At 36.8% G+C, this 13945-nt stretch overlaps 1 non-coding gene across 1 annotated transcript; it reads left to right on the top strand.

Annotated features, from left to right (window-relative positions):
* The first annotated feature begins 2476 nt into the window (after positions 1 to 2476).
* On the top strand, positions 2477 to 2548 carry Trnap-agg. The gene has a single exon. It is a non-coding gene; the product is annotated as a tRNA-Pro (tRNA).
* The last annotated feature ends 11397 nt before the right edge of the window (positions 2549 to 13945 follow it).

The raw sequence follows: 13945 nt of genomic DNA, 5'->3' as shown, positions 1-13945 counted from the left end.
TACTTTTTTTTTATTCTACTGCTATCATTGATGGTAGGTGTGTAGCAGTTATACTTTTAATATCTACTTATCTTTTAATCTCATTTAGCAGCACATTTTAGCTAAATACATTACCTATTCTCTCACTTATTCACGAATCAGTGGATCGCCGTGCTAGAAGGCTACGTGGTTGTTATACCACGGACGCGTACGAAGCGCATCTTCGTTTCTGATTTGCACCGCAAGGATCTGGCATGCGCTTCCAGCTTCCATTTTCCCCAGTACCTTCAATACAAGTTTGAATAGGCATCTCCTAGGTAAGCGCGGTTCACCTTAGGCTGCTTCATCGCTTACCATTATATGATTGCAGTAAATTGCTCATCTATAAACATAAAAAAGTCACGCCAACCACAAATACCATAATCTTCGTCATCATCAGATCAACCCATTACCGGCTCTCTACAGGACAAGAGTCTCCAGCCATAGTGAGACGGGTTTAAGGCTGTATGTAGTCTACCACGCTGGCCCAGTGAGCATTGGTGAACTCTACACACCCTTCATAACATTATGGAGAACTCTCAGGCATGCAGGATTCCTCACGATGTTTCCTTCGCCGTACATGCTGGGATTCAAACTCGGCCCTCACTGGGCTCTCACCACTTCCCCCAAAAATACCATCATCATCCATCAATAGCCCGAGGCTATGTTCTGATATACTCAATAACAGCCAAGTAAATTGGAACCGTGTTTGCATTATTGTTGCGTTGAAAGCGCAGTCAATAACGTGAGTGCGCAAACAAATGCCCAAAGGTGGATGGACTCAAACGGTTTCGAATCAAATACGAACTGGAATCAGATTTACGTTTATTGACGGCGAAATTAAATTGTATTGATAACCGATACCCACGTTTGCTATCCCTGTTTGATAAGCCTCTGCTGTGATGATTTAGAGTATGGCTATCTTAAATTTTCAATTAAAGGTCATATACCACCTTCACCAGATATTTTCAATATTGTCGGTGGAGAGAGGGAGTGGTGCTAAATAGATAGGAGTTATATCCTAGGCATCTCTAACTTTTCAGAGTTATTCATGAGCTAGTGCATTTTAAATTCAAGCTATTAAAAATAAAATTTATTTATTTATTTATACACTTTATTTGTACACCACAAATAGGTTAGGTTATTACTTACTAGAAGACATCATGAGAATACCTGTATGCCTGAGAGTTCTCCATACCACTTGAATATCTGATCTTAAAGGTGTATGGAGTCCACCAGTAGTTTAAGGCCGAAGTCGACCGTACTGGCCCAGTGCGGTCGACTTCGGCCTTAACCTCTTCTCAATGTGGGAGGAGACCTATGCCCTCATTGAGAAGAGGTGTGTTGGTGTCGCGGTATTGGGTTGATATGATTATGGTATTTGTAGATGGCGTGACTAAGTCTGAGAATAGGGAATGTACCGAAGGTGTTGAAAGCTTGCAAGTTATGGAACAATCTCCCATCTAATGTGTTTCCTCAATAATACAATCTAGGGTTATTCAAGGGGCGGATAGACAAATTCCTTAAAAGCCGGCAACGCATCGGCGGCTCCTCTGGTGCTGCAGATGTTTATGGGCGGTGGTGATCAATTATCATCAGGTGACCCACTTGCTCGTTTGCCCGCTATTAATATTTAAAAAAAAAAGATGCCATGGTGCAGGCGGTGTTTTATTCAAAATGGACATTATTGATGGCCCTACATGGAGGACCTGCAACAAGGTCTTTGAGCTTAGTTATCATTTGCTTTGTGAATGCAATGGGTTGGCTAGAAAGCGAATGGATTTGGGAATGGCCAATCTTAAGGATTACTGTGCCTTACTACCTAAGAGCTTAAATCAAGCTCTTATAGTGGGTGTTTCAAGCTATTTGGGCTAATACATACATATATTTATTTTTATATATTACCTATCACAGCAACGACACTGACCAAATAATGGTCGCCTACTCAGCATCAGCTGCAACAAGCAGTGCTGGTTTTCAGTAAGCGTTTGATGAGGATTTAGGGTGAGGAGGATTCTAGGATGGGGCTAGTACAAAAGATCCTGAAAGGTACATTTTTACGGGATAAAAAAACAGCCTGTGCGTTAACGCAGGGTAAAATCTATTGCCATTCCAAAATTCAGTCAAATTGGTTCAGTAGTTTTTGCGTGAAAGAGTAACATACATACATCCATCCTTTCTTACAAACCTTCGCATTTATTATATTAGTAGGTTTAAATGTATCAATGTCAAAAAAATTACATTTTTCTACTGCTAAGTATCGCACTGCGTTATTAACGAGAACGGTTTTAGTGGACAGGTAGGTTTAGTGAAACCTATTATTATTTGTATCGGCCCCAGTTTCAAATAGCCTGGGGGCATTATGTCCGTAATGACTTTCTATGATACACACTGAGTGAAAGCGTGTAGAGTTACGAGATATAGATTTCGTTGTAATATTTCGTCACACTTCGCAAGCGGCTCGTTGGTCTAGGGGTATGATTTTCGCTTAGGGTGCGAGAGGTCCCGGGTTCAAATCCCGGACGAGCCCAATTCTTTTTTTTATTTTTCTATCTATTCTAAAAAAAAGATCAATGTTTAATATTATAAAAATAACATCTTTTTCAATATAGTGCAATAAAAATTAAAGATTTTTAACTTTCTATTTTGGTTAACTTGTTACATTAATTTTAAGCTTTAAGGATTCCACCACTGGTTTAAAGCCGGGATGTGAGCTCTGCAGATCCAGAAGAAAAAGGACTTAGAGCTTCAACCTACCATGTTGCCACATTCCGGGTTGACGGGCGTAACAGACTGGGGTAACGATCAAACTGTTACTGATATAGTACTCGCTTGAAGAGCGTGTCATCTTAGGAGAAACCGGCACTCAATAATAAACCAGGGACCAGGATTCCTAACTCCCTACAATACCAGCTGGACCTCAAATAACTCGATCTTATCTTTAGAAAATTAAATATCTCATAAGTTTATTTTCCGCGTCGAAATAAAAGGAACCAAAGAGCTCACCGAGGCATTTTTACATACCGACTAAAATGGCAGGAGATTTACCATTTCCAGCCTTCGGTCATGCGTATTCAGGGGTTACCACCTTATTACCTTACCGACAGAGACTTGCCGCCAGGCGACGTATATATAGGCGGCCTAATGGCGCAATGGTCAGTGTCCCTGCTTTCTGAGTCCAAGGCTGTGGGTTCGATTCCCACAACTCCAAAATGTTTTGTGTGATGAACATGAATGTTATTCAGTGCCTTATGTTTTTATATACATCATTATTATTTATGTATATTATTCATACAAATATCCATCAGTAATCGCAATACCGATAACACAAGCTACGCTTACTTTGGGGCTAGATGGCGATGTGTGTATTGTCCTAATACATTTATTTATTCATTATTTATATAGAGTAGAAACTAACGTGGTGGACTATGGCCTTAACCCCTTCTCATTGTAGGAGTGCCCAGTAGTGGGCCGGTAACAGGTTGAAACCGAACCACATTTATCAAGGATATCAATATAACTCTAGCAATCTTACGTGATTAAAGTTTTATCGGCGATAAAAGCAACAATGGGTGTATAACAAATTCGACGCATTAAATGTGAACCGATCCGGCTTAATCCTAGACAAATTATAACCTAACTTGCGACCTAGCTGGAACATTTCGCCGCTCCAATATTAATTGGTCTTTATTTATTTATCGACGTTCGAATGGAAACTGCTTTACTTTAAACTACAATTAATTACAGGGTGTTTTTCTCTACTTTTTTTTTATTCCAGTAATATCCTGTCATGAATTATTGTTTAAGCATTTTCAGATAAATAAATCATCATGATCTAAGCAACCTTTAACTGGCTCCCTACAGAGCACGGGTCTCCTCCCACAATGAGAAGGGTTTAGGCCGTAGTCCAACACGCTGGTGCTTGGCCAGCGTGTTGGACTTCGGCCTTAACATGGAGCACTATCAGGTATGAAAGTTTCCTCGAAATGTTTTCCTTAAGAACTGAAGCAAGTGTTATTTTAATTGCTTTAAAGGAACATAACTTATAAAAGCTAGAAGTGCGTGCTGGGATCCGAACTTGGCCCGGTGGAATTGAAGCCGAATTCCTGACCACTAAGCTATCACCGTTTAATAGATATATAAATAATTGTAATCCTACTATCCTACTTAATATTAAAAATGTGTAAGTGTGGATGTTTGTTATTCAATCACACAAAAACGGCTGAACAGGTTTGGATGAAATTTAGCATGCATCTACATGCATGCTAAATTTCATCCAAACCTTATGTTCTTTTCCACGTCAAAGGCTACCCTTTGACGTGGAAAAGAACATAAGCTACCTTTTATCCCGATACCTTAAGTAGTTCGCAAGGGAAAATCGAAATTTTTTTACGAGCTAAGCCGCGTCCAGATAGCTTTGAAATTTGCTATACTTGTCACCTATGCTATGAAATGGACATGTTTTTTTTTATACCGATCTCTCAAATAGTTTCAGTGGTAAAATTTAAAATTATTAACGAGCAAAGCTTTAGAGCCCATTCTGAAATCCACGCAGACAAAGTCGCGAGCAGATGCTAGTGAGATATGTTTTCATCACATTGGCAGCAACGACGTTTCTTAATTCAGAAGTTGTAGGGTTCTGACAGACAGATACATGGACTTAGTGCACTCAAGTAAACTCGGAAATCTCTCTTCGCTTGGTCAAATATTCATCTACGTACGTGACTAAAGCCTCTAGAATTAGTTGAAGATTGTCCCCTAGAAAGCAATCGTAATCACAAATTTGTCAAAGGTAGTATAACCCTACTTTGATGAAGATTGGTCCTTAGTTTAAATTCGATGGGAGTCCCGCACGTACGGTATATTTACGGCAAAGGGGTAGAGTGACCTAGTTACGGGGCTTTGACCGATTTGTTATTTTGAATGCACAAAACTTCCGAAGAGAATTACACTCTGTGCTCAGTCAAATATATTTTTATTTCGATTCCCCAGCCCTCTTATTTGTGTAGACTGTTTAATGTCTCACTTCAGAAAGAGGAGGGTTTGGTCTGGTGGTAGGCTTTGATCGCCGCATTACCACCTACTTACAAAGACGCCAAGCTATTTTGCGTTCCGATACGATGTCGCTTGGAAACCGATTAGAAACATAGTTTCATTATAACAGCCCTACTCCCTAACCAGGTTAGCCCGTTACCATCTTAGACCGTAGCATTACTTACCATCGGATGAAATTTTAATCAAGGGCTAACTTGTAGTAAATGAAATTACAAAATAAGAGATTATATCGTTATTTTATTACAGATCTCTGTCAAATCTGAAATTTGATATATTTTAGTTTATGTATCACAAAAGGAAAAAATAACCCTTCTTTGATGTCCGTTTGTATGTCTGCCTATCTGTCAAAACCCTTTTTTATGAACGCTTGGTATAAAATTGAGTTAAATATAAAATAATCATATCACCACGAAAATGCCGTGAAGCTGTAAAATAATTACATTATGTAACCGCTTATGTAAATATTTTGTCACTCAATCGGGATTCAAAATCTACTAAATGTAATAAATGATTTCAAGTAGGTTTTTGATTCCCTGACTCCAGAGATTCAGAATTATTTGGCAGTGTTTAACACTTATACTGACAGCACCTGTCAAGTGACGAAAATCACATCTCAAAATAAAGAGGGCATAGGCTTCACACGGTTTTGAGAACGCTATGGAAAGTTCTCAGACATGTAGGTTTCCTCACGGTGTTTTTATTCACAATTAAAACAAGTGATATTTTGAATTACTTTCATTAAAATCGCCCATAACTTAAAAGTTGCGTGTCGGGCATCGAACTCGGTCACTCCGAAAGGGAGGCCGAATCTCTAACCACTAAGCTTTGCCGCTGCGTAGTTAAACCAAACATTATACCACGTTTTTTAATAAGAGGATGTACGTTTGTATTTCAATACAAACAGACAAAGTGCCGGGTAGCAGTAACTAGAAAATAAAACACATATCGAAATAGATATATAGAGAACAGAAAATGTTGCGAAACAGCGACGTAACGAGTTTTGTTTGCTATTTCAACTAATTCGTGCACATTATGAGGGTACCACGGACAACTGGGTCAAACAACTATTACTATTGTAACGAGAAGAGGGAAAGAAAAATAAAACGAGATATTATGACGAAATTTATATCAAAGTATGTAAACACTGTGTAAACATTATCTCGGTAAACAAGATATTCGAACTTTCTATCAACTTTAACGTTTCCTTTCATCATTAAATTACTTATAAAACTAAATCACATCTAAATATACGAAATTGGCATACATTAAGTTTACCCAAGACTAGAACTATACAGGTTGAGGGAGATTTCGATTCACTATAGTCTTTCTACGCAGATTTTATGCGAGGAGTCATTTAAAAAAGCTAAAAAAAAGCATTGTTTAAATTTTTTATAAACGTACCCCCTTTTATATAGTAGGTAGTGTATCACACTTACTAGATAATATATTACCATTTATTTATGTCAATTTTAAATTTCTCATTAAGTTGAACTGTTTTTTTGTGAATAAATGTCTTTAAACCTACACTCATTATCTACCTATTACAAGACACAGGTCTCCTCCCAGACAGAGAATGGTGGGACCTACTAGTTAAAGTTAAAATCTTAAAGTAGGTACAATTTAGTCAAATTAATATAAATTTTATCAACTAACACCCATAAATAAAAGATTATCATCATATAAATGATTATCAAAGATTAACTGCTTATCATGCCACAGACAGTCATTCAATACCATCTTTATCACATTACATCTTCTTTATCTTCACATATTATAAAAAGTCTCCCCCACTGTGTGTACGCTTAGATCTTTTAAACTAAGCAACAGATTTTTGAGTAATAGATAGACTGATTAAATATAATATTATATAATATAATATATACTACGACAATACACACATCGCCATCCAGCTCCAAAGTAAGCGTAGCTTGTGTTATGGGTACCAAGATAGCTGTTGAATATTTTTATGAATATCATACATAAATACTTTTAATATATATATAATTATAATATAAACACACAGACACTGAAAAATATTCATGCTAATCACACAAACATTTTCCAGTTGTGGGAATCGAGCCCACGGCCCTGGACTCAGAAAGCAAGGTCGCTGCAAACTGCGCCAATCGGCCGTCTAGTCGTCAATAGAAAGGTTTATATGCAGTACATATGTTTGTATGAACATAATAATTCTTATGCACTTACATTGCCTATATAGATTAAGGTATTGTACTAGGAGCAGTGATAGCCCAGTGGTTAGGTATTCGGTTTCACTCGGCTCAGTTCGAATCCAAGCACGCACTTCTAACTTTTCTAAGTTATTGCCGTTTAAAGCAATTAAAATATCATTTTCTTCAACGGTGCGGTGAACGAAAACATTGTGATGTCACCTCCATGACTGAGAGTTCTCCATAAATTTTTAAAAGGCGCGTGGAGTCCACCAATCCGCACTGGTCCAGCGTGGTGGACTACGGCCTAAATCCTTCGCAGTGTGGAAGAATACCCGTAGCCTGTGTGTGGGCCAGTGATGGGTTGATTAAATGATGATAATGACTACGGAATTGTATCATTAAACAGTCTAAATTACTGTAACCACATAAATCGCCACATTGCACCCGTGCAAAACCGGGTTGGTTCACTAGTCTTTCATAAAAATGAAATCTATTTCACTAACTCGAGTGTTAGTTTTAGCTTTACTAACCGTTTCTTTTTAAATAACCTTGTACTCGTATTTGATTAGGTATCTACGCTTAAGTTGAAAGACAGAATTTCTCAAAAAACAGGAAATTCCTCATTTGGACGTACCGATTTTAAGATTCGATCTGACACAACATTTTTATCTTTGCTTGTGTGTTGTGGTTTTGCATTACGTATGGAACTGAAAACAGTTGATCCGTATACCATGTCCACGATTGTACAGAACTAAAAGCAGTTAGATCCGTTTATAGTATGTAATATTGTAGAGTAAAAAGGTCAATTAAAATGGACGATCACTTTAACCTAATTCCTAGTCGTGAGCAAGAGGAATTTCTTAGTAATAATTAAATTTAAAAGTGTAGCCATTTACAGTTTTCTTATAGAAGTTCTGAAACACGACTTTTGCATTACGGACTTGTCTAAGAAAGCAGTCTCTTGGTAATAAAACTTCGTTAGTCTAGAAAATAAGAGCTTTAATTAATTAATAGTTAATTTAATTAATTAGTTTTTAATATTGAAAAAATGTTCTTAGCAAACGAAATTTTGTCGATGGAAGTCAAATATTATAATTTGAGAGATAGGTTTTGTCACAAAAAGTAGAGCTTGTATGGGGAAATTCTACTGCCATGCCTAATTCCAGTGTTGTGTGTGTCAGAGGTGACTCCACACCTTTGAGAACATTATGAAAAACTCTGAGGCATGCAGGTTTCCTCACGATGTTTTTCTTCACCGTTAGAGCAAGTGAAATTTTAATTGCTTAAAAAACGCACATAACTTGAAGATAGAGGTGCGTGCTGGGATTCGAACTCGGCTTCCCCAAAGTGAAGTCAAAGTCCTACTCACTGGGCTATCACCGCTTCCAGTTTGTGAGTGTGGATACGGATAGATGTAATTACCGCTTACGTTTTTCTTAAGTAGTGCGGAACGCGAGCGCGGTAGCTGGTAGCCTCGTTAAGGGTGCAAGCAGTAACTCGGGCACGGTACAAAGCGGGGTGGAAGGTACTTGAGAACGTCACGAACATTTTACCGCGTCTTAATAGCGGATCGTTACACTAGATTACAAACATTGGCTAAGTGATGTTCGCTTAGCGAGTTGATGTCAATATCGATAATATATAAAGAAAAAAATAAAGTTTAATATGTAGATTAGTAAAATATAGTTTATAATGTATGTGGATAGGTGCATCAGAATCTACGCTAGTGCATTAGGAAAATTCCTGAAATACTAGTCGTGAGTTGAAAAATAAATATATAAATAAATATTAGCTGCCTATTGATAATGATAATAAAAATATTATTTATTTCAAGCAAAACCCATTATTGATAAATGTAAAAGTTACAAAATAGAGAAACATAATACAGTTGTCCACTACCGCACTAAAGACCGCTGTCAACGGTAGTGCTGGATCATATCGGATTAAAATTTTACGTTATTGAAATCTGTGTATTTATAGCTATCTTTTAGTTTACTTGGTTTCGAACACATACCTCAAGAGTTTTCACATAAAGTAATAAGGCAGTTTAATTTAATCCATAATGCTTTAAGAGCAAGGTTACATCTTTATTGTAACTAGTAAAGTTTTTGTTTAAAAGAATAAAAGTAAAAAAATGTCATAAAAATAATAAAATACACTCTGTTTAGTTTAATGCATTATATGCAAATATAAGAGTTCCCATTACCGGCTCACTAAAGGCCACGAGTGTTTTTTTCAAAATGAGAAGGTTTAAAATCGTTGTCCGTCGAGCTGACCAATTGATGATTGCTAGACTTTAAAATACTTGTAGAACATAATGCAGCGGCGAAATACCTCTTGAAATACAAATAGTTTTACAAATGTGACATAGTAGTTGCTTCATTTATTGCATCGATAAATAATAATACCGACAATGTTAGGCACATCACTAGTCTCAAGACTGTCGCTCGACGCACGGTAATGCTCGCGTTAATCACAGGCGAGCCGACAGTAACAAGGTTTTCACCTCACTGCACGCTCGTGCGTCCATTTAGCCGTGCTGAGCTGTTCCAGAAATAACACTCAGTCGTTAACCCCTACCACAGATTATTTCCCCTTTTACTGAACTCAAGCAATATAAAATAACAAGCGCAAATGTTATTCTTCTTCGGTATCGAAATGTTCAAATAATAAAAAAAAACAGCTGCTTAAAAATCATATCGACTCTGGTATCGACACTGGGCTTGAAAGTTGGTTATTATTTCAGAGTAGTTTTATGTAGATTTATTGTAATTAAGTATTTGCTAGATTATTTTGTATTATGTTAATAGTTTAATTTAAGATTAATAACAGTAACGTTAAAATTATACGGCTGCGAAAATTGGGAACGCACTGCCCAACTGATTTTTTAACTGCAAGACTTCATTAAGAAATACCTCCATAACATCTGTGGTATATCTTGGCCTGAAACAATTTCGAAAACGAAACGAGACGAACGGGCCTTTTCTAAAGAAAACCCTATCCTTTCTGTTTATCTTGTATCACGATTAAGTCTGCATTATTGAAAAAAGTAGTCATGGCCCTAAATTTGAGATTAATAAGAGGTTACTTTTAAGTAGGAGGTCCCTTGTTCGATTTCCAGCAATTTGGGAATTTATAATTTCTGAATTTGCTCTGGTCTGGTCTGGCCGTGACTGACCACCTTACCGACAAAAGTGTGCCGCGAAGCGTTTTAGTGTTCCGGTGCGGAGTCGCGTAGCAACCAAGTAGGGGTAAGACTACCATACTCTTTAACAGGTTGGCTCGCTACCATCTTAGACTGCATCATCACTTAACACCAGGTGAGATTGCAGTGAAGGGCTAACTTGTAGTGGCATAAAAACAAGGCTTCCATTATATTTATTTTTATTGATATAAGAACACTAGATCCTTGATTATTGAACTGGCCTTTAACGAGTCCTTCTGGCACGCTATCCGATTACACTGATCGTGAAACTCATCACTGAAGTACTTCAGTGTCCGGTCGAATTAATATCAACTAAAAGTAACAAACCACATAAAAGTCCCCCCGAATCCAACAAACTGTTGAAAGCAAACGTCACAAGTAGTTTCGCCGAATTCCAAAACCCGGGAGGTCCTAAAACCAATTTGCCACAACATGTTGTACCAAGTTTTACCTAATGGGACGTGGTTTCCAAACTTTGTTACGCTTTAGGAATATTATAATAAAACTAGCTGTATCCCGCGATTTAATACGCATTAAATTCAAGTAATTACTCAAATTCGTTTGCAACTTTATTGCCTATTTGGCTGGCCAGCGAAATGTTAAGATCATTATGCTAAGTTCTGATTAGTGTTAATCATTCGGCTGCCAAATTGATAACAATAACAACAAACAAAATTTAAATTACAGTTATTATTATTTACAATAACTTGAAATAGGAAATTAGAAATTATTAAATATAAGAATGGAATGTTCCAATTGCTAAACGAACAAATAAATTTATCAACTTCACCTTTATTAAACATATACACTAATGAGATGGGAGGGGCTTAGATATATAAGATGGGGGTAAGATAGTTGTAAAATGCGACAGATTTGGCGAATTTTTCACTTAACAATTATGCATTGGAAAGGTAATAACTCCATACGATAAATTAGTATTGTAGCATGAATCATACACAAGTTTGGTTATTTGAGTTGTCTAGTGAAAATTGATTAGTGAATCGTAAATGTATTCCTAGAAAAATTATTGTTAAACTTAACCGTGGTGTTTGAAAAGAGCGACCTGCTTAGTTTCTTGCCGGTTTATTCTCTGTAGAGTATGCTTTTCGGACCGCTGATAGGAAAAACAGAGTGACTTGAGTTTCATAGGTGCTAATTAAGTAGAACAACTTAAAATAAATGTTTGTCTGTTTGTATTTACGATTAGAGATTGAAGCAGGCTTTGCTTGGCGGAATTCTTTAACTCAGCTTTATTTGTTATATTCCGCAAAAAGCAGTCTTGGCCAAAATTATTCGATGTCAAGTCAACTTCAAAAGATGCTTCGATGTCGGAGCAAACCGTGCATGTAGAGTACATTGCCGGTCATCTGATTCGTGTGGAGTATAAAGTTTGAAGTTATAAACTGCGCCATCAGATTCTTCTGCTTTTGCGGAGTATAGAGAATTATGGTTAATTTTCATAATACAAAAATATGTAGGCTATCTTTTTTTTGTTCCACTACAAGTTAGCCCTTGACTGCAATCTCACCTGGTAGTGATGATACAGTCTGAGAAAGCGGCGGGCTATCCAATTAGGGAGTATTGTAGTCATAAACGCCAGCCCCTAAATTCAAGGCAGCTCAGAAATAAAAATTTAGTTAGTAATTTTCTAAAAATACTAAGTAGTTATATTAAAAATATGACAGTATTTTAGTTGATACGGATTATTAAGAATAAAGCAAACCCGCATAAATGAAGTCAGATCCCTGATCCCACCTGCATTAATTTCCACGGATTAATTGCCCGCAGTGGAGGCAGGAATTACTTTTATCTATTGTCACAAAGGTTTCCGGTATTATTAATTACTTTTGGGCCGTTCGGTTTTACGGTATCCTCTGCGGTTTAAGTGTAAGTTTACTTCATCATCTCTTATCATATTCATTTTGACGGCCGATTGACGCTGACGAGTTTGCAGCGACCCTGCTTTCTGAGTCCAAGGCCGTGGGTTCGATTCCCACAACTGGAAAATGTTTGTGTGATGAGCATGAATATTTTTCAGTGTCTGGGTGTTTACATGTATATTCTGAGTATTTATCTATACTATTTATAAAAATATTCATCAGTCATCTTAGTACCCATAACACAAGCTACGCTTACTTTGGGCTACATGGCGATGTGTGTATCGCCATGTAGCCTATAGTCGTAATATATTTATATTTATTTATTTTTATCATCATCAGCTCAAAGGTACAGGAGAGGTCTGTAGGAAATATATTTAAACTTAAATAACGCGACTCCTTCCGTGAAACCTTTAACTAGCTTTACGGTATATTTAAAGTGATGAAATATTTGTAAGACAGAACAATAATCTATATAAACAAAAAGTGAATAAATTCAAATTCAAATTCATTTATTTCAAGTAGGCCTACTTTATAAGCACTTTTGAAACGTCAAGTATGTATGTTTGTAGTGACTCTACCACCGGTTCGGAAAGCAGATTCTACCAAGAAAAGCCGGCAAGAAACTCAGTAGTTGCTCCTTTCCAACCTCAACATTTACAATCATTTTGTTATCTTGCGGGAGATGAGAGCGAGGCTGGCTACTTCCATTCTACCTTGTCATTGATAATATATTATATACTTAGTTATGGTTAAACTAAATTTATGCGTTTTTTTGGTTTCTAATAATGTTATATGTAGGTACCGTACTAACATGGGGAACAATTACGATATTATATTAAGGATTACATGTATGATAAAAAAGCTTTGGTATGAATTGCTCTAATTTCATAGCACAACATTAACTACACTGTGAGATGGTAAAGTTTAGAGGACACGTAAACTGACACTTGGCAGACGAAAAGATTAGTTTTTTTTTTCAATAACCTTAAATCCATCCATTCATATAAAATGTGATTATACAGACAAAATACCACACCTTGTGGCATGAACCATAGACAAGTTAGTATAAAAGAGTTGTCTAGTGAAAATCGAATGGTGAAAGGTGAATGTATGCCTAGGAATCTTCTTTTGATAGGCGTTACTTACTTAGGCATTACCTTGTTCGTAGTGAAAATGGGCATAAGGAACCCAAAAAGATACGACGCTATAGAGAAGCTCAGTTATATTACGCGCTAAGTGAATTTCACTTACAAGGCGTGAAAGGGGAACGCAATCAAGGACTGGCACAATTTATTGCCCGAGGTTTCCTCTGCGAAACTGCTTCCCGGACGGCGGGCGGGTCGGTATAATTAACTAGGGCAGATCGGTATGAATGCGAGAATAAAATATACATATGATTATTCGTCAGCTTACAGAAAATCCCATTATACTGTTACGGATCACTTACACGATAAAACCCCGTGGAAAAGTTTTTTTGGGATAAGACAAAAAAGAGAAATATCTTAATTTTTTTTTAATTTGAAATTGAATTCTACATTTAAAATATTTTGATCTACAACTCACAAGAGCATACAAAGCAGTTTCAATTTCCTTACACGTAACATAAAAAGAACATG

Source organism: Pararge aegeria, chromosome 18 (assembly GCF_905163445.1).
Source record: "Pararge aegeria chromosome 18, ilParAegt1.1, whole genome shotgun sequence".
NCBI lineage: Eukaryota > Metazoa > Arthropoda > Insecta > Lepidoptera > Nymphalidae > Pararge > Pararge aegeria.
The sequence above is the reverse complement of the archived record's forward strand: the minus strand, read 5'-3'. Positions and strand labels throughout refer to the sequence as shown.